Below are 24,633 nucleotides of genomic sequence, written 5' to 3'. Positions count from 1 at the left end.
TTTACTCATATTTCTGGGTTCATACTGGCAGGTTACTTGGGGCTGGGAATATATATTTAGCCCTTAAATCATCTTAGATACTTCCCCAATAAGCAAATGTTCCCTTTCTATCCTTTTCAAAGGGAAAATTGTTAGCCTGGAATTGTAAATTCTATAAATACAAGGTTAGATAATCTGCCTACCTAACCCTGTTCTGATTTCCCTCTTCAGATTTGTGGGACTATTTGCTGCTCTCACTGGGGACTGCCTGCTGCCCAGCAGGGCTTCTGATGGAACAGTTTATGAGCCTCTGACGTAAAAGATTGTCTTACTAATGAGGCACATTCCCAGGATGGGCAGATCTTCTTTCTTCACAAGCTGAACACAAGTGAAGCTCACTGGGTAACCCCTCCTCCTGCTTTCCCTCTGGTCCACCCTGCACATCCCTGACCAAAAGGCTGTGTGGCCAGTCACATCACCCTGTCTGTGCTTTGTTGGGAAGACATCAATTTGAGGAGGAAGACATAATCTGGTATTCCCAAGATGGATTTTGTTTACTGCTATCATAATCTTTCAGGCATTTGAAAGGATAGGTCCTTAAGTATCACAGAGGGAACAAATCGGATGACTCCAGGAAAAGTTGCTCAGCCTCCAAGAGGGGAGCTGGCCTCTGCTGGTACTGGTTCACAGGACCAACTGTGCCTCTCTGAACTTGGCATCTGAAGGAAAATCTGAAGGAGGTAAAGGTCAGCTATCTGGGAGAAACTGTTCCAAGCTGAAGGAACAAACAAGTGGATGGCGTGTTTGAGAAACATCAGGGAAGCTGGTTTGACTAAAAAAGAGCAAGCAAGGGAGGATCTGAGGTCTGAGAGAGAAGACGGCTTTATAAGGACTCCGGCTTTTTCTCTGAGTGAGATGGAGAACAAGGGTTGGCTGGAAGAGTGACCTAACATGTCGTTTGGTTTCTGTATTAAAAAAAGGCTACAGAAAGGCAGGCGCAGAAGCAGGGAGAACAGTTAGGAATTCTTGCAGTTGTCCAAGTAAGAGATGCCCGTATCATGGACAAAGTAGATCCTGGACATAATGTGACATTAAGACCTAAAGATCTTCTGAATTGGCTGTGTGGTGTTGGAGAAAGACAGGAGTCACAGATGAGTCCAAGCATTTTCGCCTGAGCAACTAGGAGGATCAAGGTGCTATTACTAAGATGGGAAGATGGCAAGAAGGGCTGGTTTCGGATGGACAGCCAGGAGTTGGATTTTGGACATGTAAAACTTGAGATGACTAGCAGACAGCCAAGAGATATCAATTCAAGATTTGGTTACATGACCTGGAGATTAGGGGAAAATGTCAGGCTTGAGATATAGATTTAAAGGAATTCAGTATACAGACAGTATTTAAAACCAAGACAGATGAGATCACCAAGGAGATGAGTACAGATAGAGAAGAAGTCCAAGCACTAAGTCTTGAGGCACTCCAATGTTTGGAGGTCATGGAGGTGAGGAAGAAGCACTGAAGGAGATTAAGAGGAGCAGGCAATAAGGTAGTAATCAAACTGGGGAGCCAAGGGAATAAAGTATTACAAATAGGGAGTGATCAATGTTCCAAACGTTAGTGATTGGTCAATTGGAATTGACTAGTCTGGCAACATGGGGGTCACTGTCGACCTTGAAAAGGAATTCTGACCGTGTCCTATATCCAGATTATAAAATCAGTATTATAGCTTGTTAGTTTGTTTACATTTCTTTATATAGCACTTAGGTGGTATACTAGTTCCTCTTAGGCAGAGGAAGCATGATGTCTCATTCACTCTGGGTCCTGACGTAGAGTAAGGAGCTCAATGAATATATGTGGAATGAACACGCAAATGCATGAAAAAGAGCAATTTCAGTATTGGCCTAGGATGTCCACTGTAAGTCTGCACTGCCTCAGAATTACTGGATCAGAAAGAGATCTGCCACCAGATGGGACTGGACTTGAATCACAGGATACAGATGACTATCCTATTCTTAATGACACTGTCATTCTGTCTCATTTTTTGCATAGCATTGTCATCATCATCATCATCCAATAAACACATTCTGTTCATCCTTCCCTCATAGTCCATCTTAGAGTGGTCATTCAACTTTAATTTACCAACTTCTCATATACCTCATTATTATAAACTCCGTAATACAATATGCATATTGCTGTAGTATTGATCGTCTTTATGTTCAGAATTTCAAGGGCCTTTGGTGGCATCTTCCTGCTATATATTGTACTTAATATCATTTCTTTGGCTTTCAAGAATGCCTGTAATTTAATAATTCAAGTGAAGATGTTTATCGAGTGGGGTTGTGTGCCAGATAGACAATTCTCTTTGGAGATACAATGGTGAGCAAGTTAGACATGATCATGGCCCTGAAGGAGCCTGCAGTCTAATGGAGTTATGTGGCAGAGACATCAAACAATCAATTACAACAAAGGGTGATAAGTGGCATGAGAAGGGAAGTGCTGTCCGTTTCATACATATCTTCTATCCTTGGTCTTCCTTTATATACTTTATGTGTGTTCCTGGGTGATTGCATTCACCCTCTTGGACTCAACGAATGACTCCCAAATCCAGAGCTCCAGCTCAGATCTTTCTAAATATGTCCAACCAATGTTTATTGGGTCTTTCCACTTGGGAGTCTCAGAATCACCTTCAAACTCAACATATCAAAAACAGAATCAAGCACCTCCGTTAACCCTCCTATGCATACATACCAACACCTTAGCTGTTTTTCTCTTTCTGAGCCACCGTAATCTACAGTGCCATTGAGTCAACTGCCCACTTAGACACCAGAGCATTCACCTTGGCTTCCGGTTCTACCTCGTCCCACTTTAGCAATCTGTTACTAGTTCTATTCATTCATTCTTCTAAATATCTCTTGCCTCTCCTCAGTTGTCTCCATTTCTATGACCATTACATAACATCTGTGAACATTTGCTGGACCTTTGTTATGTACCAGGTTCTCTACTAAGTGCTTTCAATGTGTTTCCTTATTTATTCCTCATACCTTCCCCATCCTTCACTTTTCTAAGGCTTCTGGAAAGGAAAGAAAATTTTAAGTACATGCAGATGGGATGAAGAGGACAGGCAAAGATTTAGGTCTTTTGGAAGTGAAGTCGATTTTTTAAGTGTTAAATAAATGAGTGAGATTCCCAGTTTAAAAGCATGGAGTTCAAGGACAATTAAGCAAATAAAAGTCTCACTTTTGAACTCAGAACGTGACAGCTGATTGATTTAATGGATTTTCAGCTCAGCCAAACTGCCTTTTAGGAAACAGCTAATGCTGTCTTTCTCATGACAACTGTTCTTGTTTTTTTTCCACCTCAGGTCATCCATAAGCCCCCGAGTTTCTTTATATTTCAGCCTGAATGTAGATCATTCTCAAATTTCTTTCTGTATCCAAGCTCCTATTCAGAATTTCTTCCATAAGCATGGTTTGAGCTGAACCACTGATTTTTACTTGTAATATCTCATTAAGCTAAGCAACTTCCCTACCTCTTCAAAGTCTGCTTTCTAGTAGTGGGAATACTGGAGGGCGCCAGGTCACCACAGAGGCCAAGGGTGCAGAAGGAGCTCCAGGCAGCTCCTGCCTGCTCACAGCGTGGGCCGCAGCGGCCCTGCCCGGCACTGCATGAGGACTGAAGGGCGGCTGCTGCCTAAGCAGGTGTGTTTGAGTGTCTGAATGAGGCTGTTCTGTGCGAACGTCAGAATAGCCTTTGTACCAAAGTTTTACACCAGTTGCCCGGATGCCTTCCCCAGCAATGTTGCATTCTCACTAGGAGGTGGTGAGCTCCCGGGAGCCACTGAGGAACACAGAAGGAAACCTGGGGAAGTTGAGGCGCTACCCTTGAGTTCTGGTACACTAGGAAGCTGTGATGGCGTCATGGGCCAGGAAAAAGGACAGCTGTGTGTGTCTATCTGTTGTTTTGGATTTGGAGTAAGCTCCATGGTAGACATCTTGTATGCACTTTCTGAAAAAGAGAACATTTCCCCACAGCATTTTGTTTACATATTTACAATACTGCTGGAAATGTTCATAGTCATAGTCTTGGGGAGATTGAAGAATATGTTAAAATTCTGTAGCTTGCCAATCTAATAAGGGCTAAGGGAAGAAAAGAGGTTATTTCTGAATGCTTGTAACTCTTGCATTCCATATTTCACATATGGATGTTAACCATATTGTGGTTAGGCAAACCATATTTGATTTTTATTAATGCTTTACGTTTCTTCCCCTTGAGGAAATATAACTCTTGTACCTCAAAGATTAACGTATCCTCACAATGTTCTGGAGATGGACAAGCAATATTCACCCAGCTCCCCTCCCACTACCCACTTTACTCCCGTCTCCTCAAGCAAATAGAGCTTTCAGTGCATATTATCATCAACAAGAAAAGTGGGAGCCTGGGAATTTTTGGAGAGACAAACCTGGGACTAGAGCTGGAGAAATGACATCATGTTCCTAGTGCCTCCAGATGACAACAGTGCAATCTTAGAAAAAGTTAACATCTTAGGGCCACAATTTCCTCACCTACAAAATTGAATAGGCCAGGTAATTTGTATGGTCTCTTCAAGCTCAAATTCTCAGGTTCGTGTACAGAAGGCAGCAGAGAGCCACACAGAATGCAGTAGACTCTTTTTTTTTTCTCAGAGAGATAATATGCACACTGCGACTCATAATAAAGAATATTCACCAGGTAGACAATTTGTCTCTACCGTGACCATAGCTTCCACAGGGAAAGGGAGAAAAAGAGGAGAGAGACTAAACAAGAAAAAGAGTTTGCAATTAAAAATAAAATAGATAAGGGAAGTTTATGCTGAATTAAAAACTTACATGCATCAAAAGCAGCACTTGGTGTATGCAGAGGAGGTGAACAGGCGCAAGAGGATAAATGACTTTTAAAAAGGAGACACTATTTACATAAACCCCAACGCAATCTACACAGTATTTTATTTAAAGCATTCCATAATCCAGATCTTAGCAAATGAGAATTACTGGATGGACAAGTTTATTCTGCTATCTTTAAACCTTTGAAATTTTGTAACTCATTTTTAATGGGAAAATTTCTAAAATGCACATTTCCTTGTTTTATGAGACAGAGTAGACTCCACAGAATATGTAATCTCAATATAACTAATTCTTGGGAGTATGAGTATCGTTCATCATTCAGTTTGGGCTCTGCTTGCTCACCGTGCTCATTTTGTAGCTACTGACTGAGATGCAGACACAAACTGTAGTAGATTGTGGGCTGAGGAAGTGTAGACACACTTGTGGTCCCAAAATACATTTTTTGGTTATTACTGCATTGGAAACGCCCTGGTATCAGTTGGCATCATACTCATTTGCCCTCTTATCATAAAGGTGGCCTGAGGCTATGACAGCTATGTGAATTCCTGAGGGGTTTAGCCTAGCTGCCTCTCAGGACATGACTCACCTAGGCAAGGCCATCTGTCTAATGAACGCTGTCGGGCCCTATCACTGGCAAGCACGTTAGTACACTATCACCTCCTGGACCGCAGCTCCTTGTCAGCCCAGGCCACCCCTTCTCTCTGTGTTACTGGTCGTGCCTCTCTGCAGTCCCTTCTGCCAGGGCGTTTGCTCTGAGGTACAATACTGCGCTAACATAACGGACAAGCAAGGGCCTCTTTTCCTCTGGCCAGCCAATCAACTGATCACATTGAGTTAATGTCATCTTCAGCGACTGGATTTAAAAATTGGGTTTAATGAGAGTTGGATGTTCAACAGTGGGTGATTTTCACTTAAGAGACAATTTAATGATTAATGAAACACACCAATATATCAGCCATTACTACAGTTATCCAAATACACTGAATTTTTTGGCCATGACACACATCCCCTGACCTCCTGTAAATACACCAAGTGTTTCTCTATTCCACGAGTTCCTATTCCTTGAACAGGCAAGGCCCGGAAGGTATGACAATGGTGGACAGAAGGAAAGCAGGGATATTCTACTCCTTATACTGCAGCCTGACATCCAGAGAAGGTGTTAGTTTATTAAAGAAAAAATAACAAGCTTGAAGCCACACAACTGGTAACAAATAGATTTTGGATTATTTTGATAACATTTTAGGTATATATTTGCCAAAAAAAGGCTATGACTTAAAACCAAGAGAAACATCATAATTATGATAACAAGTTCAAGACAGTTATCTATCAGAGTTCATAATGTCTTCCCTTGCTTCCTGTCATTTACCACAGTCAGGGAAATATTTCATGTTGTTGCATGCATGCATGATATTGGAATTTTCTCAAATTTACTATGTGTTTAAAGCTTTCTACCAGTTTTTATATTTTATGTGCACATTGCCTATCTGTGACAAATTCAAAATTTACTGTCTTGCCACTTCCTTTTTCCCAGTTCTGACTGATACATTTACTTTGTGCACAGTGCTACATCAAAATCTATTCACACATATTTTATACTATGACTGGCTTTTCAGGCACAGCATTCTCTGTACAGAAAAACTCAAATTTGCATTTATAGTATGACAAAGAAGGGGTCAGATTTTATTGATCAGTAAATCTGTTGCTTTTATATTTACTGATGTCAATATATTTTTCTTTACTCCTATGGTTTTCACCTATTGCCAAGATTTGTTGGAATACTGCTGCATCTATAGATTATGATTTTTCTTTTGGTTCTAATAAATGGTATATGGCATTTCTGTGAGGAAAATATTTCTCCCACAAGAGCAGAACAAAATCACTTGCTGTACCTAAGCATGATAAACAAAGTACTTAATTTCCTCCACAGTTCTTTGTGAAGTCTAGAGGTATCTTCTAGTTAGGTGTATCTTCTAAGTGCCAGTTCAGCTTGTACAGAGACGAATGCCTCTACGTTTTCTGAACATTAATTTAGCATGTTAGGGCTGATCACCCATGAGACACATCCCTACTTCACCAGCCGTGTAGTTCCGATCTCCTTCTGGCACATCTTAAGAACTGATACTTGTCATACACATGTGTGGGGTTTCCCAAACCCACACAGTGCTCCTCCTCATATTTTATTATCAGAGTTCCCACCACTGTTTTCCCCCAACCAGATATCTCGTTACAGGATGATTACTGCTGTAACTTTATAGCAGTTCAAGTAAACCCATGTGTGAAATATCATCTAACAAAGTAAAGAGGATCCTTTATACAGGAAATTTTTGTCCCAGTGTCACTGGAGCTCTTAAGCAGCTAAAATGGGTGATGATGGCTTTCATTTAGGGTTTAAAAAAAAAACAAACTCCCAGTTTAAATTCACTTTCATTGATAAAATTTCTGTGTTTCTTTAAAACCATTTTTATTTCTGGTTCAAATTCAGGCACACTCAGAAAGGAAAAAAGTGGTTTGCTTTGATGATGTTAGTATATCAGTGCACAAATATCCTGTTTATTTATGACATGAAATTTAAAACACCATCTAATTCTGAAAGAGATTTGAGGTGGTCCATGGAGGTACTAACTTTGCTCTCATCTAAGCACCTTAAAATGTGATTTATGCTGGTTGTTTTCTCCCATACATCTGCCACTTCTTGACATCTGGTGGTTAATGTCTGCGAGTGAAACACAACTTCTACATAAAGTATAAAACATCCTCTCATCTGTGAGTTCTTGGCAAGCACTGAAAAAACTGCAAGATGAAACAAGCTGAAATTGTACACTAGGCACAGAAACTATACACTAGGCTATTTTAAAGACGAACGCAGATTGAAAGATAAAATCACTTTTCAAAAGGCATTTCTGGGGGGCGGAGCCAGGATGGCGGCATGAGTAGAGCAGTGGAAATCTCCTCCCAAAAACACATAGATCTATGAAAATATAACAAAGAAAACTCTTCCTAAAATAGAGACCAGAGGACACAGGACAACATCCAGACCACATCCACACCTGCAAGAACCCAGCGCCTTGCGAAGGGGGAGAGGAAGGCCACCAACCAACAAGAAGGAAAGCTCTTCCAGCTGTCACTTGGACCAGCTCTGCAAACTATCTCTATCACCATGAAAAGGCAAAACTACAGGCAGAAAAAGATCACAGAGACAACACCTGAGAAGGAGACAGACCTAACCAGTCCCCCTGAAAAGGAATTCAAAATAAAAATCATGAACATGCTGACAGAGATGCAGAGAAAAATGCAAGAGCAATGGGATGAGATGCAGAGAAAAATGCAAGAGCAATGGGATGAAGTCCGGAAGGAGATCCCAGATGCAAGGAAGGAGATCCCAGAAGTGAAACAATCCCTGGAAAGATTTATAAGCAGAATGGATAAGATGAAAGAGGCCATTGAAGGAATAGAAGCCAGAGAACAGGAACGTGTAGAAGCTGACATAGAGAGAGAGAAGAGGATCTCCAGGAATGAAACAACACTAAGAGAACTATGTGACCAATCCAAAAGGAATAATATTCGTATTATAGGGGTACCAGAAGAAGTAGAAAGAGGAAAAGGGATAGAAAGTCTCTTTGAAGAAATAATTGCTGAAAACTTCCCCAAACTGGGGGAGGAAATAATCAAACAGACCATGGAATTACACAGAACCCCTAACAGAAAGGATCCAAGCAGGACAACACCAAGACACATAGTAATTAAAATGGCAAGGATCAAGGACAAGGAAAGAGTTTTAAAGGCAGCTAGAGAGAAACAGGTCACCTATAAAGGAAAACCCATCAGGCTAACATAAGACTTCTCAACAGAAACCCTACAGGCCAGAAGAGAATGGCATGATATATTTAATGCAATGAAACAGAAGGGCCTTGAACCAAGGATACTGTAACCAGCACGACTATCACGTAAATATAATGGCAGGATTAAACAATTCCAGACAAGCAAAAGCTGAGGGAATTTGCTTCCCACAAACCACCTCTACAGGGCATCCTACAGGGACTGCTCTAGATGGGAGCACTCCTAAAAAGAGCACAGAACAAAACACACAACATATGAAGAATGGAGGAGGAGGAATAAGAAGGGAGAGAAGAAAAGAATCTCCAGACAGTGTATAGAACAGCTCAATAAGCGAGCTAAGTTAGGCAGTAAGATACTAAAGAAGCTAACCTTGAACCTTTGGTAACCACGAATCTAAAGACTGCAATGGCAATAAGTACATATCTCTCAATAGTCACCCTAAATGTAAATGGACTTAATGCACCAATCAAAAGACACAGAGTAATAGAATGGATACAAAAGCAAGACCCATCTATATGCTGCTTACAAGAAACTCACCTTAAACCCAAAGACAAGCACAGACTAAAAGTCAAGGGATGGAAAAACATATTTCAGGCAAACAACAGTGAGAAGAAAGCAGGGGTTGCAGTACTAATATCAGACAAATAGACTTCAAAACAAAGAAAGTAACAAGAGATAAAGAAGGACACTACATAATGATAAAGGGCTCAGTCCAACAAGAGGATATAACCATTCTAAATATATATGCACCCAACAAAGGAGCACCAGCATACGTGAAACAAATACTAACAGAACTAAAGAGGGAAATAGACTGCAATGCATTCATTTTAGGAGACTTCAACACACCACTCACCCCAAAGGATAGATCCACTAGACAGAAAGTAAGTAAGGACACACAGGCACTGAACAACACACTAGAACAGATGGACGTAATAGACATCTATAGAACACTACATCCAAAAGCAACAGGATATACATTCTTCTCAAGTGCACATGGAACATTCTCCAGAATAGACCACATACTAGCTCACAAAAAGAGCGTCAGTAAATTCCAAAATACTGAAACTCTACCAACCAATTTTTCAGACCACAAAGGTATAAAAGTAGAAATAAATTCTACAAAGAAAACAAAAAGGCTCACAAACATATGGAGGCTTAACAACATGCTACTAAATAATCAATGGATCAATGAACAAATCAAAATAGAGATCAAGGAATATATACAAACAAATGACAACAACAACACAAAGCCCCAACTTCTGTGGGACGCAGCGAAAGAAGTCTTAAGAGGAAAGTATATAGCAATGCCGGCATACTTAAAGAAGGAAGAACAATCCCAAATGAATAGTCTAACATTACAATTATCGAAACTGGAAAAAGAAGAACAAATGAGGCCTAAAGTCAGCAGAAAGAGGGACATAATAAAGATCAGAGAAGATTGAGAAGAACAAAACAATAGCAAAAATCAACGAAACCAAGAGCTGGTTCTTTGAGAAAATAAACAAAACAGATAAGCCTCAAGCCAAACTTATTAATAGAAAAAGAGAATCAACACAAATCAACATAATCAGAAATGAGAATGGAAAAATCATGACAGACTCCACAGAAATACAAAGAATTATTAAACACTACTATGAAAATCTATATGCCAACAAGCTGGAAAACCTAGAAGAAATGGACAACTTCCTAGAAAAATACAACCTCCAAAGACTGACCAAGGAAGAAACACGAAAGTTAAACAAACCAATTACGAGCAAAGAAATTGACACGGTAATCAAAAAACTACCCAAGAACAAAACCCTGGGGCAGGACGGATTTACCTCGGAATTTTATCAGACACACAGAGAAGACATAATACCCATTCTCCTTAAAGTGTTCCAAAAAATAGAAGAAGAGGGAATACTCCCAAACTCATTCTATGAAGCCAACATCACCCTAATACCAAAACCAGGCAATGACCCCACCAAAAAAGAAAATTACAGACCAATATCCCTGATGAATGTAGATGCAAAAATACTCAATAAAATATCAGCAAACAGAATTCAACAGTATATCAAAAGGATCATACACCATGACCAAGTGGGATTCATCCCAGGGATGCAAGGATGGTACAACATTCGAAAATCCATCAACATCATCCACCACATCAACAAAAAGAAAGACAAAAACCACATGATCATCTCCATAGATGCTGTAAAAGCATTTGACAAAATTCAACATCCATTCATGATAAAAACTCTCAGCAAAATGGGAATAGAGGGTAAGTACCTCAACATAATAAAGACCATATATGATAAACCCACAGCCAGCATTATACTGAACAGTGAGAAGCTGAAAGCATTTCCTCTGAGATCGGGAACCAGACAGGGATGCCCACTCTCCCCACTGTTATTTAACATAGTACTGGAGGTCCTAGCCATAGCAATCAGACAAAACAAAGAAATACAAGGAATCCAGATTGGTAAAGAAAAAGTTAAACTGTCAGTATTTGCAGATGATATGATACTGTACATAAAAAACCCTAAAGACTCCACTCCAAAACTACTAGATCTGATATCGGAATACAGCAAAGTTGCAGGATACAAAATTAACACACAGCAATCTGTAGCTTTCCTATACACTAACAATGAACCAATAGAAAGAGAAATCAGGAAAACAATTCCATTCACCATTGCATCAAAAAGAATAAAATACCTAGGAATAAACCTAACCAAAGAAGTGAAAGACTTATACTCTGAAAACTACAAGTCACTCTTAAAGAGAAATTAAAGGGGACACTAATAAATGGAAACTCATCCCATGCTCATGGCTAGGAAGAATTAATATCATCAAAATGGCCATCCTGCCCAAAGCAACAAAGAGATTTGATGCAATCCCTCTCAAATTACCAGCAACATTCTTCAATGAATTGGAACAAATACTTCAAAAATTCATTTGGAAACACCAAAGACCCCAAATAGCCAAAGCAATCCTGAAAAAGAATAATAAAGTAGGGGGGATCTCACTCCCCAACTTCAAGCTCTACTACAAAGCCATAGTAATCAAGACAATTTGGTACTGGCACAAGAACAGAGCCACAGACCAGTGGAACCGATTAGAGACTCCAGACATTAACCCAAATATATATGGTCAATTAATATTTGATAAAGGAGCCATGGACATACAATGGCAAAATGCAGTCTCTTCAACAGATGGTGCTGGCAAAACTGGACAGCTACATGTAGGAGAATGAAACTGGACCATTGTCTAACCCCATACACAAAGGTAAACTCATAATGGATCAAAGACCTGAATGTAAGTCATGAAACCATTACACTCTTGGAAAAAAACATAGGCAAAAACCTCTTAGACATAAACATGAGTGACCTCTTCTTGAACATATCTCCCCGGACAAGGAAAACAACAGCGAAAATGAACAAGTGGGACGAAATCAAGCTGAAAAGCTTCTGTACAGCAAAAGACACCATCAATAGAACAAAAAGGAACCCTACAGTATGGGAGAATATATTTGAAAATGACAGATCCGATAAAGGCTTGACGTCCAGAATATATAAAGAGCTCACATGCCTCAACAAACAAAAAACAAATAACCCAATTAAAAAATGGGCAGAGGAACTGAACAGTTCTCTAAAAAAGAAATACAGATGGCCAACAGACACATGAAAAGATGCTCCACATCGCTAATTATCAGAGAAATGCAAATTAAAACTACAATGAGGTATCACCTCACACCAGTAAGGATAGCTGCCATCCAAAAGACAAACAACAACAAATGTTGGCGAGGCTGTGGAGAAAGGGGAACCCTCCTACACTGCTGGTGGGAATGTAAATTAGTTCAACCATTCTGGAAAGCAGTATGGAGGTTCATCAAAATGCTCAAAACAGACCTACCATTTGACCCAGAAATTCCACTCCTAGGAATTTACCCTAAGAATGCAGGAGCCCAGTTTGAGAAAGACAGATGCACCCCTATGTTTACCGCAGCACTATTTACAATAGCCAAGAATTGGAAGCAACCTAAATGTCCATCAGTAGATGAATGGATAAAGAAGATGTGGTACATATACACAATGGGATACTACTCAGCCATAAGAAGTGGAAAAATCCAAGCATTTGCAGCAACATGGATGGAGCTGGAGAGTATTATGCTCAGTGAAATAAGCCAAGTGGAGAAAGAGAAATACCAAATGATTTCACTCATCTGAGCAGTATAAGAACAAAGGAAAAACTGAAGGAACAAAACAGCAGCAGAATTAATTACAGAACCCCAAAATGGACTAACAGGTACCAAAGGGAAAGGAACTGGGGAGGATGGGGGGCCAGGGAGGGATAAGGGGGGTAAGAAGAAGGGGGTATTAAGATTAGCATGCATGGGGGGGAGGGAGAAAGGGGAGGGTGGGCTGTACAACACAGAGAGGACAAGTAGTGATTCTACAACGTTTTGCTAAGCTGATGGACAGTAACCGTAATGTGGTTGTTAGGGGGTACCTGTTATAGGGGAGAGCATAGTAAACATAGTATTCTTCATATAAGTGTAGATTAAAGATTAAAAAAAAAAGAAAGAAAAGGGGGATTACTCCTTGATAGGATAAAACTATTGGTAAATCAAAGATCAACGCATGCTTTAAATATCCTTAATGTTGATCACTTAATGGGTGTCAGATGATCAGCTATGGAGGTACTCCTTTCTGATAATATTCCTTTCTCTTAATAAAAAAAAAAGTAGTTCCTGTGTGCTGACCTTCAATGAGTTCTGCACAGTGGGCATGCACATAGAGGGCATGTCAAAGTGTGGGCAAGGGTCTGTTTGTTTCTATGCAGAAGATCAAGGCTTAACTTGGCTACCCAGAAAATGAACTAAGATACGATATGAGGAGGAGCTTCTGGCATCAGCACTCTCTGGAGGACATGAGCCAGGGGGATGATCATCAAAAAGCCTCCACAGGGATCTGAGCAATGCTGCGGTAGTGGCTGCATCCACCCCACAGTTTCCTGGACTTGCCATTGGAATGAGGAGGGAGATGTCTAGGCGGGCATGTGCATACAGTGAGACAACGAATTTGACCGGATTTGTACTGTTGGAACTCAACCAGGAGTTGGGAGGGGTGCAAGTTGTAGCACTCCAAAATCTTATGACTACAGACTATCTACAGTTAAAAGAACATATGGGATGTGAACAGATCCCAGAAGTGGGTTGCTTTAATTTGTCTGATTTCTCTCAGACTGTTCAAGTACAGTTGGACAATATCCATCATATCATACACAAATTTTCACAAATGCTTAGGGTGCCTAAATGGTTTTCTTGGCTTCACTGGAGATGGATGGTAATTATAGATTTGCTTAGTTTATGTCACCGTATTCCTATTATGTTAATATGTGAGCACAAGTTAGTTGGTAGTTTTAAACCTATACATGCTTAAGGAACTCTACAAGAAGATATGTCAAAGAAATAATCAATCCTCCCATGTTTTCTTCCATATGCTACCTCTATAGCTTTTCTTCTCCCTTCCTAATTACAACCCTTAAATAGAATTCGTGCCTCATATCGAATTTACCGAGTATCATAATTCCTCCAGGTGGTAAAGATACCTCGAGACAAGTGCTGGGCATAGAAGCCACAGGGCATAAATCTGCAAAGAAGTAAAAAGCTAACCTTTTCAAACAGTATGGCTTCTCTCTCACTAACCAACTTTACATTTCCCTGTATGGCCCTGGAAGATGACTGGTTAGCCAGAGACGGGTAAGATTCCTCAAGGGAGGAACAACCTAAGACAGGCACAGTCGCAGGGGGGCCATCAGGTGAGAAATTGGGGATCAACAGAGGTGAGGCTCAGAACCTCACCCCCCTGTTTTGAGAGAAATCTTCTGCATCCATGGATGTTTTGCTGCCCTTGTCTAGCTTGGATTGATACTTAGTCCATAGGCACACACCTGATCATCTACATTTGCCCTCTTACAGCACTAAACTATGTTTTCTACCTTTATCTTGCATCTACCTACCACTTCAGCATTTTATTAAAAATAAAAATAGTAATAATAATAAAGGGAGAAATGTGGGATCCACATATAAATCAAGTATAAAAATCAAACGAATATTCATATTTGACCTGATTGTTTATAGTTCATAATGCGTGATCAAAACCGAAAGTTTCTGTGATGAGTGCCCTTGTACTGTTCACCATGTAAGAATTTATTCACTATGTAAGAATTCGTTCACCATGTAAGAACTTGTTCGTTATGCTTCAGAAGACTGGAGACTGACTAGAATTAGGCTTGAGATGGATTAATGATTGTACATTGAGCATTGACCCCCCTATACAGAATTTTATTGTTGTTAACAACCATTTGATCAATAAATATGAGTGATGCCCTCTCAAAAAAATAAAAATAAAAGAAAATAAAGTAAAAGGCATTTCTGCCAGAAATAAATAAAATTGATAAGAATAAAACAACAGAAAAGATTAATGAAACCAAGAGCTGGTTCTTTGAGAAAATAAACAAAATAAACAAACTCCTAGCCAGACTTATTAAGAGAAAAAGAGAATCAACAGACATCAACAGAATCAGAAATGAGAAAGGAAAAATCACGATGGACCCCACAGAAATACACAGAATTATTAGAGAATACTGTGAAAATCTATATGCTAACAAGCGGGAAAACATAGAAGAAATGGACAACTTCCTAGAAAAATACAACCTTCCAAGACTGACAAAGGAAGAAACAGAAAATCTAAACACACCAATTAGCAGCAATGAAACTGAATTGGTAATCACAAAACACCTCAAGAACAAAACCCCTGGGCCACATGGATTCACCACTGAATTTTACCAGACATATAGAGCAGACATGATACCCATTCCCCTTAAAGTTTTCCAAAATATAGAAGAGGAGAGAATACTTCCAAACTCATTCTATGAAGCCAGTATCACTCTAATACCAAACCCAGGCAAAGATACCACCAAAAAAGAAAATTACAGGGCAATATCCCTGATGAACATAGATGCAAAAAATACTGCACAAAAAGGGGCACACAGGGGCCTCCAGCTATATTAACAATGTTTTACTTCACAGTTTGGGTGGTGGGTATATGGGTGCTCATTATACTGATCTTTATACCTTTATTAATGTTTTCATAATAAATATAATTTTAAAGTAAAAAAAAAGAATAAAAAAGACATTCTACACAATAAAAAAAAATACTCCACGAAATATTAGCAAACCAAATTCAAAAATACATCAAGAGGATCATACACCATGACCAAGTGGGATTCATCACAGGGATGCAAGGATGATACAACATTTGAAAATCCATCAACATCATGCACGGCAAAAACTACATGATCATCTCCATAGATGCTGAGAAAGCATTTGACAAAATTCAACATCCATTCATGATGAAAACTCTTAACAAAATGGGTACAGAGGGCAAGTACCTCAACATAATAAAGGCCATATATGACAAATCCACAGCCAACATCATACTGAATAGCAAGAAGCTGAAAGCTTTTCCTCTGAGATCGGGAACAAGACAGGGATGCCCACTCTCCTTGCTATTATCCAACATAGTTCTGGAGGTGCTAGCCACGGCAATCAGACTAAACAAAGAAATACAAGGAATCCAGATTGGTATAGAAGTCAAACTGTAACTATTTGCAGATTACATGATACTGTACATAAAAAACCCTAAAGACTCCACTCCAAACTACTAGAACTAATATCTGAATTCAGCAAAGTTGCCAGATAGAAAATTAATACACAGAAATCTGCTGCTTTCCTATACACTAACAATGAGCTAGCAGAAAGAGAAATCAGGAAAATAAGTCCATTCACAATTGCATCAAAAAGAATAAAATACCTAGGAATAAACCTAACCAAGGAAGTGAAAGACCTATACCCTGAAAACTATAAGACACTCTTAAGAGAAATTGAAGAGGACACTAACCAATGGAAACTCATCCCATGCTCTTGGTTAGGAAGAATTAATATCATCAAAATGGCCATCCTGCCGATAGCTATATACAGATTTAATGCAATCCCTATCAAATTACAAACAACATTCTTCAACTAACTGGAACAAATAGTTCAAAATTTCATGTGGAAACACCAAAGACCCCAATAGCCAAAGCAATCCTAAGAAGAATAAAGGGGGGGGGATCTCGCTCCCCAAATTCAAGCTCTACTACAAAGCCACAGGAATCAAGACAATTTGGTACTGGCACAACAACAGAGCCACAGACCAGTGGAACAGAATAGAGATGACAATAACCCAAACATACATGGTCAATTAATATACAATAAAGGAACCATGGACATACAATGGGGAAAGGACAGTCTCTTCAACAGATGGTGCTGGCAAAACTGGCCAGCTACATGTAAGAGAATGAAACTGGATCACTGTCTAACCCCATAGACAAAAGTAAATTTGAAATGGATCAAAGACCTGAATGTAAGTCATAAAACCAGAGAACTCTTAGAAAAAAACATAGGTATAAATCTCTTCAACATAAACATGAGCTACTTCTTCATGAACATACCTCCCTGGGCAAGGGAAACAAAAGCAAAAATGAACAAGTGGGACGAAATCAAGCTGAAAAGCTTCTGTACAGCAAAGGACACCATCAATAGAGCAAAAAGGTACCCTACAGTATGGGAGAATATATTCATAAATGAGATCTGACAAAGGATTGACATCCAAAATATATAAAGAGCTCACACATCTCAACAAACAAAAAGCAAATAATCCAATTAAAAAATGGGCAGAGGAGCTGAACAGACAGTTCTCCAAAGAAGAAATTCAGATAGCCAATGGACACATGATAAGATGCTCCACATCGCTAGTCATCACAGAAATGCAAATTAAAACCACAATGAGATATCACCTCACACCACTAAGGATCGCCACCATTCAAAAGACAAACAACAACCAATGTTGGCAAGGATGTGGAGAAAAGGAGAACCCTCCTACACTGCTGGTGGGAATGTAAATTAGTTCAATCATTGTGGAAAGCAGTACAGAGGTTCCTCAAAAAGCTCAAAATAGAAACATCATTTGACCCAGCAATTCCACTTCTAGGAATTTACACTAAGAATGCAGGAGCCCAGTATGAAAAAGACAGATGCACCCCTATGTTCATCACAGCAGTATTTACAATAGCCAAGAAATGGAAGCAACCTAAGTGTCCATCAGTAGATGAATGGATAAAGAAGAAGTGGTACATATACACAATGGAGTATCATTCAGCCATAAGAAAACATATCCTACCATTTGCAAACACATGGATGGAGCTAGAGGGTATTATGCTCGGTGATATAAGCCAGGTGGAGAAAGACAAGTATCAAATGATTTCACTCATATGTGGAGTATAACAACAAAGAAAAACTGAAGGAACAAAACAGTAGCAGAATCACAGAACCCAAGAATGAACTAACAGTTACCAAAGGGAAGGGGACTGGGGAGGATGGGTGGGAAGGGAGGGATAAGGGTGGGGAAAAAGAAAGGGGGCATTACGATTAGCATTTGTACTGTGGTGGGGGCGGCATAGGGAGGACTGTGCAAAACATATGAGACAAGTAGTGATTGTACACCATCTTACTATGCTGATGGACAGTGACTGTAATGCGGTGGAGGGGGGCCTTGTTGAAGGGGGATACCTGGTAACCATAATGTTTTTCATGTAACTGTAGATTAGTGACAACAAAATTTTTAAAAAGTGTAAAAGGAAGGCAGAAGAGGAGGTCAGGGAGCTCTGTGACTTGAGGAGAACTTGTGCAGCCTTCTTTAGTGGTGTTGGGAAAGGACCATAAGCTAAGGAATACAGGTAGCCTCTAGAAGCTGGAAAAGCTACGAAAATGGATTTTCTCTTAAAGTTTCCAGAAAGAAGGACAGTCTGTTGACACCTTAATTTTTTCTGAGTAAGACTTGTGTTGGACTTCTGACCTATAGAACTGTAAGATAATAAATTTATGTTGATGTAAGTCAAAAAAAAAAAACATTGCATGAAGAACATCCAACATCAACATCCTCTGGAAGAGTCATTCCAGAAGATGATCATCAATAAACTTCAACAAAGATCCTGGCGCTGTTGCAGTTGTAGCTTCATTCATCCCACCAGTTCCTGGACTTGCCATGGGAATGAAGAAGGAAATATCTAAGCTGGCCTGTGCATACAGTAAAACAACAAATTTGACTGGATCTATATTGTCAGAACTCAACCAAGAATTAGGAGAAGTGCAAGTTGCAGTGCTCCAAAATCGTGTGACTGTAGATTATCTATTGTTAAAAAGAACATATGGGATGTGAACAGTTTACAGGAATGTGTTGTTTTAATTTGTCAGATTTTTCTCAAACTATTTAAATTCAGTTAGACAATATCCATCATATTACTGATAAGTTTTCACAAATGCCTAGGGTACCTAACTGGTATTCTTGGTTTCACTGGATATGGCTGGTAATTGTAGGTCTGCTTTTGTTATGTAGCTGAATTCCTATTATGTTAATGTGTGTACACAATTTAATTAGTAGTTTAAAAACCTATACATGCTTAGGTTACTCTACAAGAAGATATGTCAAAGAAATAATCAATCTTCCCATGTTTTCTTCCGTCTGCTACTTCTATACCTTTTCTTCTTCCTTCCTAATTACAACCCTTTAGTAGAATTGTGCCTCATATAGAAAATTACTGAGTATCATAATTCTTTGAAGTGGTAAAGATACCTCAAGACAAATGCTGGACATAGAAGCCACAGGGTATAAATCTGCAAAGAAGTAAAAAGCTAACCTTTTCAAACAATATTGCTTCTCTCTCACTTACCAACTTTACATTTCCCTGTATGGCCCTGGAAGATGGCTGGTAAGCCAAAGAACGCTAAGATTCCTCAAGGGAGGAAACAACCTAAGACAGGCACAGTCACTGGGGGGCCATCAGGTGAGAAATTGGGGGGTCTTTGAACCTCACCCCCCGTTTTCAGAGAAATCTGCATCCGTGATGTTTTGTTTCCCTTGTCTAGCTTGTATTAATACTTATTCTACAGGCACAGACCTGATCATCTACATTTGCCCTCTTACAGCACTAAATTATGTTTTATACCTTTACCTTGCATCTACCTACCACTTTAGCATTTTACTAAAAAAAAAAAAATACGGGAGAAATGTGGGATTCACATATAAATCAAGTATAAAAATCAAATGGATAATCATATCTGACTTGATTGTTCATAGTTCATGATGCATGATCAAAACCAAAAGTTTCTGTGCTATGACTGCCCTTGCACTGTTCACCATGTAAGAACTTATTCACTATGTAAGAACTTGTTCACCATGTAAGAAATTGTTCATTATGCCTCAGAAGACTGGAGACTGTTGAGAATTAGGCTTGGGGTTGATTAATTATTGTGCATTAAGTCCCCTATACAGAATTTTATTGTTATTAACAACCATTTGATCAATAAATATGAAAGATGCCCCCTCAAAAGAACACTGCAATTAATTTGGGGTGAACCATAAAGTGTCTTTCATATTACTAATTAACTAACTGAGCCAACCACTATTAGTGAGCTTCTACTATGTGGCCAGCAGAGCAACCACACAGATCCATTCCCAGCCTTCCAGAAGCTTGCAGGCAGGCAGGCTGGCAGATGGACACCAAACACACAGTCCAATAACTAACTGTTAAGAGTTATGGCACATCATGACAAGAGCTGTGAAGGAAATATGCTAGAAAAGCCTGCAGCAGCAAGGGAGATGGTAAGAGCCCTAAAACATTCTTAATACCAACAGATCCCTGGGAAGTCCAGATTCCTAAGAAGAATGCTCTGGAGGCAGTCTCCTGAAGTGAGGTGCCAGTTACCACGCTTTTAAAGTTCAGTTGTCACCCTTGGTTTGTCTAAGGACATTGTTTCCACAAGTCTGGGAAAGCTAGGTATGGATTTTTATACTGGGGACCAGACAGGGTGACATTTGGCAACTTTAAGGGAGGTGATGGACTTGGGGGCAGTGCTCTTTGCCTTAGATGTATGATGTGGGAGGTGGGAACGTAGGCCTGAGGGGCATTAGAGGTACCTCCTTTCTCTTCCTGTTTTTCTTCCCTAGTGAGCGTGTATGCACTTTGCAAACTTGACCAGGAGTCAGTTAACAGGTGAGAACTGCTCTACAGATCAGTATTAGTGCCCGAGGAGCCAACCAGAAGCCCTGTCCATTTCCTGCCTGCCCTTCCAGGCCCTTAGAGGAGGAGGTGTCTGCAGTATTTTGTTGGGATGGGGTGGGTGGAGACGTTGTCTCCTTCATATTGGACTAGAAGCCAGGGGTTCCCTACAGAACTCCTTCTGCCTGGCTTTGCCTGTACTAGGAGTGAGGGGAGCTTATGCCAAAATCTGCTCATGTGCTCATCCCTGCCACCAGCCCTCCTGTAGCTTCCACGTCCCCAGTCCGTGCGTGTTTCCTTCCTGGGGGCCTCAGCACAGCTGAGAGGCAGATGGAAGAAAGGTGTAAAATTATTGTAGGGAGAGGGAGGGACTTTCACAACAGCAACAATGTTTTAGTAATGTTGGCACAGCACTCAACCACCCACAAGTACATTCACACCTGGTATCTGTCTGGCTCTCAGAGGCGGGCGCTGATCTCCAGCCTTAGATGCTGCCTCCCATTTCTTTACAGACACATGCCCTTTGAGACGTCTAGGCCTTTTCTAGACCATGGTCCCCGAGGAATGCTGAACTCTTTCCGCATGTCAATTCCAATTTCTGCAATCCCTCACCATTTCTGTGAAACTTCTATCAAACACACTTATGAAAGAGTCGGGGCAGGCAGGGGCTGCAGAGAACATCTAGTCCAAGTTAGTCACTAGCCCAAAGAAAAGGGACTGAGCGAAGGCCACACAGCCTGTCAGGAACCCAGCAGCACTCAGACACTCAGCTACATAACAAAAGCAGACCTACAATTACCAGCCATATCCAGTTTCTGTGATATGACTGTGATATGATATGTGTGGGCAGACACCCACATGTACACGGACCCCATGCCCCCAATGCCTTACATAGCTGCACACTTCGCCCTCCTGGGGCTTCTCACAGGCGCACAGTGGGTGCTCTAAGTCGGGGTGTTTGGGAGTGTAACCTGTCAACCTTATTTTACCCTTACTGAGGGGAATGGGGTGGGAGGAGCTCGCCATTCTCAGGGATCCTGTAGGGGATTCTTTCACAAAATAAAGACTCTAGTATGAACAATGGTTTTGCACACAGGAGGTGACTCAGTCCTGGGACTGAGGGACTGGCACACACGCGGCTTGCCCTAGCAGGAGGCACCTGTAAACACAGCACCTGGCCTTCCAAACCCTGATCCCACGACCCCTCTGAACGCTGCTCAGCCCCCACCCCACCCCTCTCCCCCTCCTCCTCCACCCCTCCGGACAGTTCTCCAAAGGTGGGCTGAGGTCTTGTCTGTTTGCAAAAGAGTAAGTTAAGAATCTTACTTCTTAACGACCTGGGTGTTAAAATGCAATCTTACCTTTAAGATGGGATCCTACCTGCCTTTTACTATATTGTTCCTGGCTGGGCTCACTTGCCATACTAATTTCTCAGGATATACATTACTTGATTAGGTGCTGGAGGAGGAAAAGCAGCATCCGGGCAAAGTTAAACAGAAACGGGGCCTTTTAGCAGGCTCAAGTAAATATCACAATAGCCTCATTTAATTGACACAATGAAGACAATGGGCTGTGCTGAGGTATTTTTCTTATCGGGGCGGGGATATCCGTTCAAACATTCCAGGTCAGGTTACTCCTGGCTTTTTAGTTTTAACTAATCTTCACTGAAGAATGCTTATACTCCCACTTTGATATTCTACTTTGCAGCAGTGACTCTGACTTTGCTTACGTGTTTAATACGGAGTTCCGGTGGGGGTCTTTTTCCAGGTGCCCCCACCCTACTCTGACTACCCATGGTCACGGTCTCAGAATCTCTGTGGCTAGTCACAAATTACTCAGCTGCAGATTATGAACCGAAAAGACAGAAAGATACGAATTTCTAAATACAAGAAAATGCACTGTCACTCCCAGACAAAAGTAAAGAAACTTCATTCCCAAATAAAAAATACAGGAGGTACATCATGAAGAAAATTTTAATTCTAAAGGTGCTGCCTCCGGGCGGCCTCTTGCCCGCCGCCCCGCCGCGAGTCACACTTGAACTTCAGCTCGGCAGGCCCTCGCCCTCGAGGCCCCCGCCGAGAAAATCCACACACGGCACAATGCCCACCGGCCTCACCGTCCGCGAGGCTAGGCCCCTCCGCCTGCGGCCCCTGGCCGGGCGGACGCGTGCCACGGGGCGGAGAGCAGCCGCCCTCACCACCCGGGCCCGGAGGGAGGAGCAGCGGCTGTGGCGGGCCCCTCTCCCCCCGCCACGGCGAAGCCCGCCGCTCGGACATCAGCCCCAGGCGCACCCGCTCCGCTCCCTCCCTTCACGGGCGGCCCCTCTGGCGGAGCGCGCCTACTCGCAGCCCCTGGCCGGCCCCGGGAGACCCCCACCCGCGCCGGCCGCTTCCTGGCCCCGCGGGTCACGCGCTGCCCGCCGAGCCACTTGCTCGGCCGCCCCTTCACGGGCCCCTTCACGGGCTCCACCGAGACCTCAGGCGCAGGCAGGGGTCCCCGCGCTCCATCCGGGTCCGGCCGCGCCCCGAGGCCACATACCTTCCAGCCCGCCGAGCCGTCGCCATCGGCTTCACCCCTGAAGCGTGGCCCACTGTGGACGCTCCGCGGCAGCGGAAGCCACTTCTCAGCCGAGCTCTCGATGGCCTTCGCGATGCGGTCCGCAGGGGATAGGCTGCCCCACGCGCTGCGGCGGGACAAGCAGCTCTTGCCGAGGCCGAAGGCAGGCCCGCAGCGGCGTCGGGGTTCCTGGTCGAGTCACGCGATGGCGCCAGGCTGGAGGATGCAGAGCTGGACTGGCTGAAGTCCAGCTGGGACAGCGGCTCGAAATCTGGGTCGATCTCCACCACGTGGGGTGCTTCGGCCACAGTGACAGCCGCACGCCGCACGCTGCACACCGCAGGAGAGCCGGGAGGCGCCGAGAGCCCAGCGGGCACGAGGCGATCCGAGGCTGGGGGCAAGGTCAGTACAGCCACCGCAGGCGAGGCGGGAGGATGGCGCCGCCGAGCACGGAGCACGTCCATCAACATCTGGTCTCCGCGGGCCCACTGCGCGGACGGGACGGCTCAGGCCGCTTTTCCCCGGGCCGGCGGACCGAAGCACGAAGGGGACGGTGAGAACTGCTTCTCTCGGCGGCGCTCGGGATGCTACTGACTGATGAATACGGCGGCAGCAGCGCCTGCAGCTACTACGCAGCCGCTGGACTTACGCGATCTGCGCGCGCGCCCAATAGCTGTCTGCTCCCCAGAGCCCCGCGCTCATTGGCCGCGAGGACCATCACTCGGGGGCGAGTAGCCCCCGGAACAAGACCGGGATTCCCACCTTCCCCATTGTTATTCAATATAGTTCTGTAGGTCCTAACCACGGCAATCAGACAAAACAAAGAAATATAAGGCTTCCAGATAGGTAAAGCAGAGGTCAAACTGTCACTATTTGCAGATGACATGATAATATACATAAAAAACCCTAAAGACTCCACTCCAAAACTGCTAGAATCTGAATTCAGCAAAGTTGCAGGATACAAAATACACCGAAATCTGTTGCATTACTATACACTAACGATGAACTAGCAGAAAGAGAAATCAGGAAAATAATTCCATTCACAACTGCATCAAAAAGAATAAAATACCTAGAATAAACCTAACCAAGGAAGTGAAAAATCCTATACCCTGAAAACTACAAGACACCCTTAAGAGAAATTAAAGAGGACACTAACAAATGGAAACTCATCTCATGCTCTTGGTTAGGAAGAATTAATATTGTCAAAATGGCCATCCTGCCCAAAGCAATCTACAGATTGAAT

The 24,633-nt window shown here is 42.0% G+C and overlaps 2 protein-coding genes across 4 annotated transcripts in view; one reads left to right on the top strand and one right to left on the bottom strand.

The window, feature by feature from the left end:
- The window catches only part of LOC140844591 (transmembrane and coiled-coil domain-containing protein 5A-like), a 31,981-nt gene extending 29,776 nt beyond the window's left edge, over window positions 1–2,205 (top strand). For all 3 annotated transcript variants that reach the window (XM_073217617.1, XM_073217547.1, XM_073217530.1), the window contains one exon: window positions 211–2,205. The gene's annotated coding sequence lies outside the window, so the exon portion shown is untranslated. The remainder of the gene's footprint in view (window positions 1–210) is intronic.
- The window catches only part of LOC140844528 (transmembrane and coiled-coil domain-containing protein 5A-like), a 120,106-nt gene extending 96,079 nt beyond the window's left edge, over window positions 1–24,027 (bottom strand). The window contains exon 1 of the mRNA XM_073217364.1: window positions 23,373–24,027. The gene's annotated coding sequence lies outside the window, so the exon portion shown is untranslated. The remainder of the gene's footprint in view (window positions 1–23,372) is intronic.
- Window positions 24,028–24,633: the final 606 nt, after the last annotated feature.

Source organism: Manis javanica, chromosome 1, assembly GCF_040802235.1.
Source record: "Manis javanica isolate MJ-LG chromosome 1, MJ_LKY, whole genome shotgun sequence".
Taxonomy (NCBI): domain Eukaryota; kingdom Metazoa; phylum Chordata; class Mammalia; order Pholidota; family Manidae; genus Manis; species Manis javanica.
This window is presented reverse-complemented; position numbering and strand designations above follow the sequence as displayed.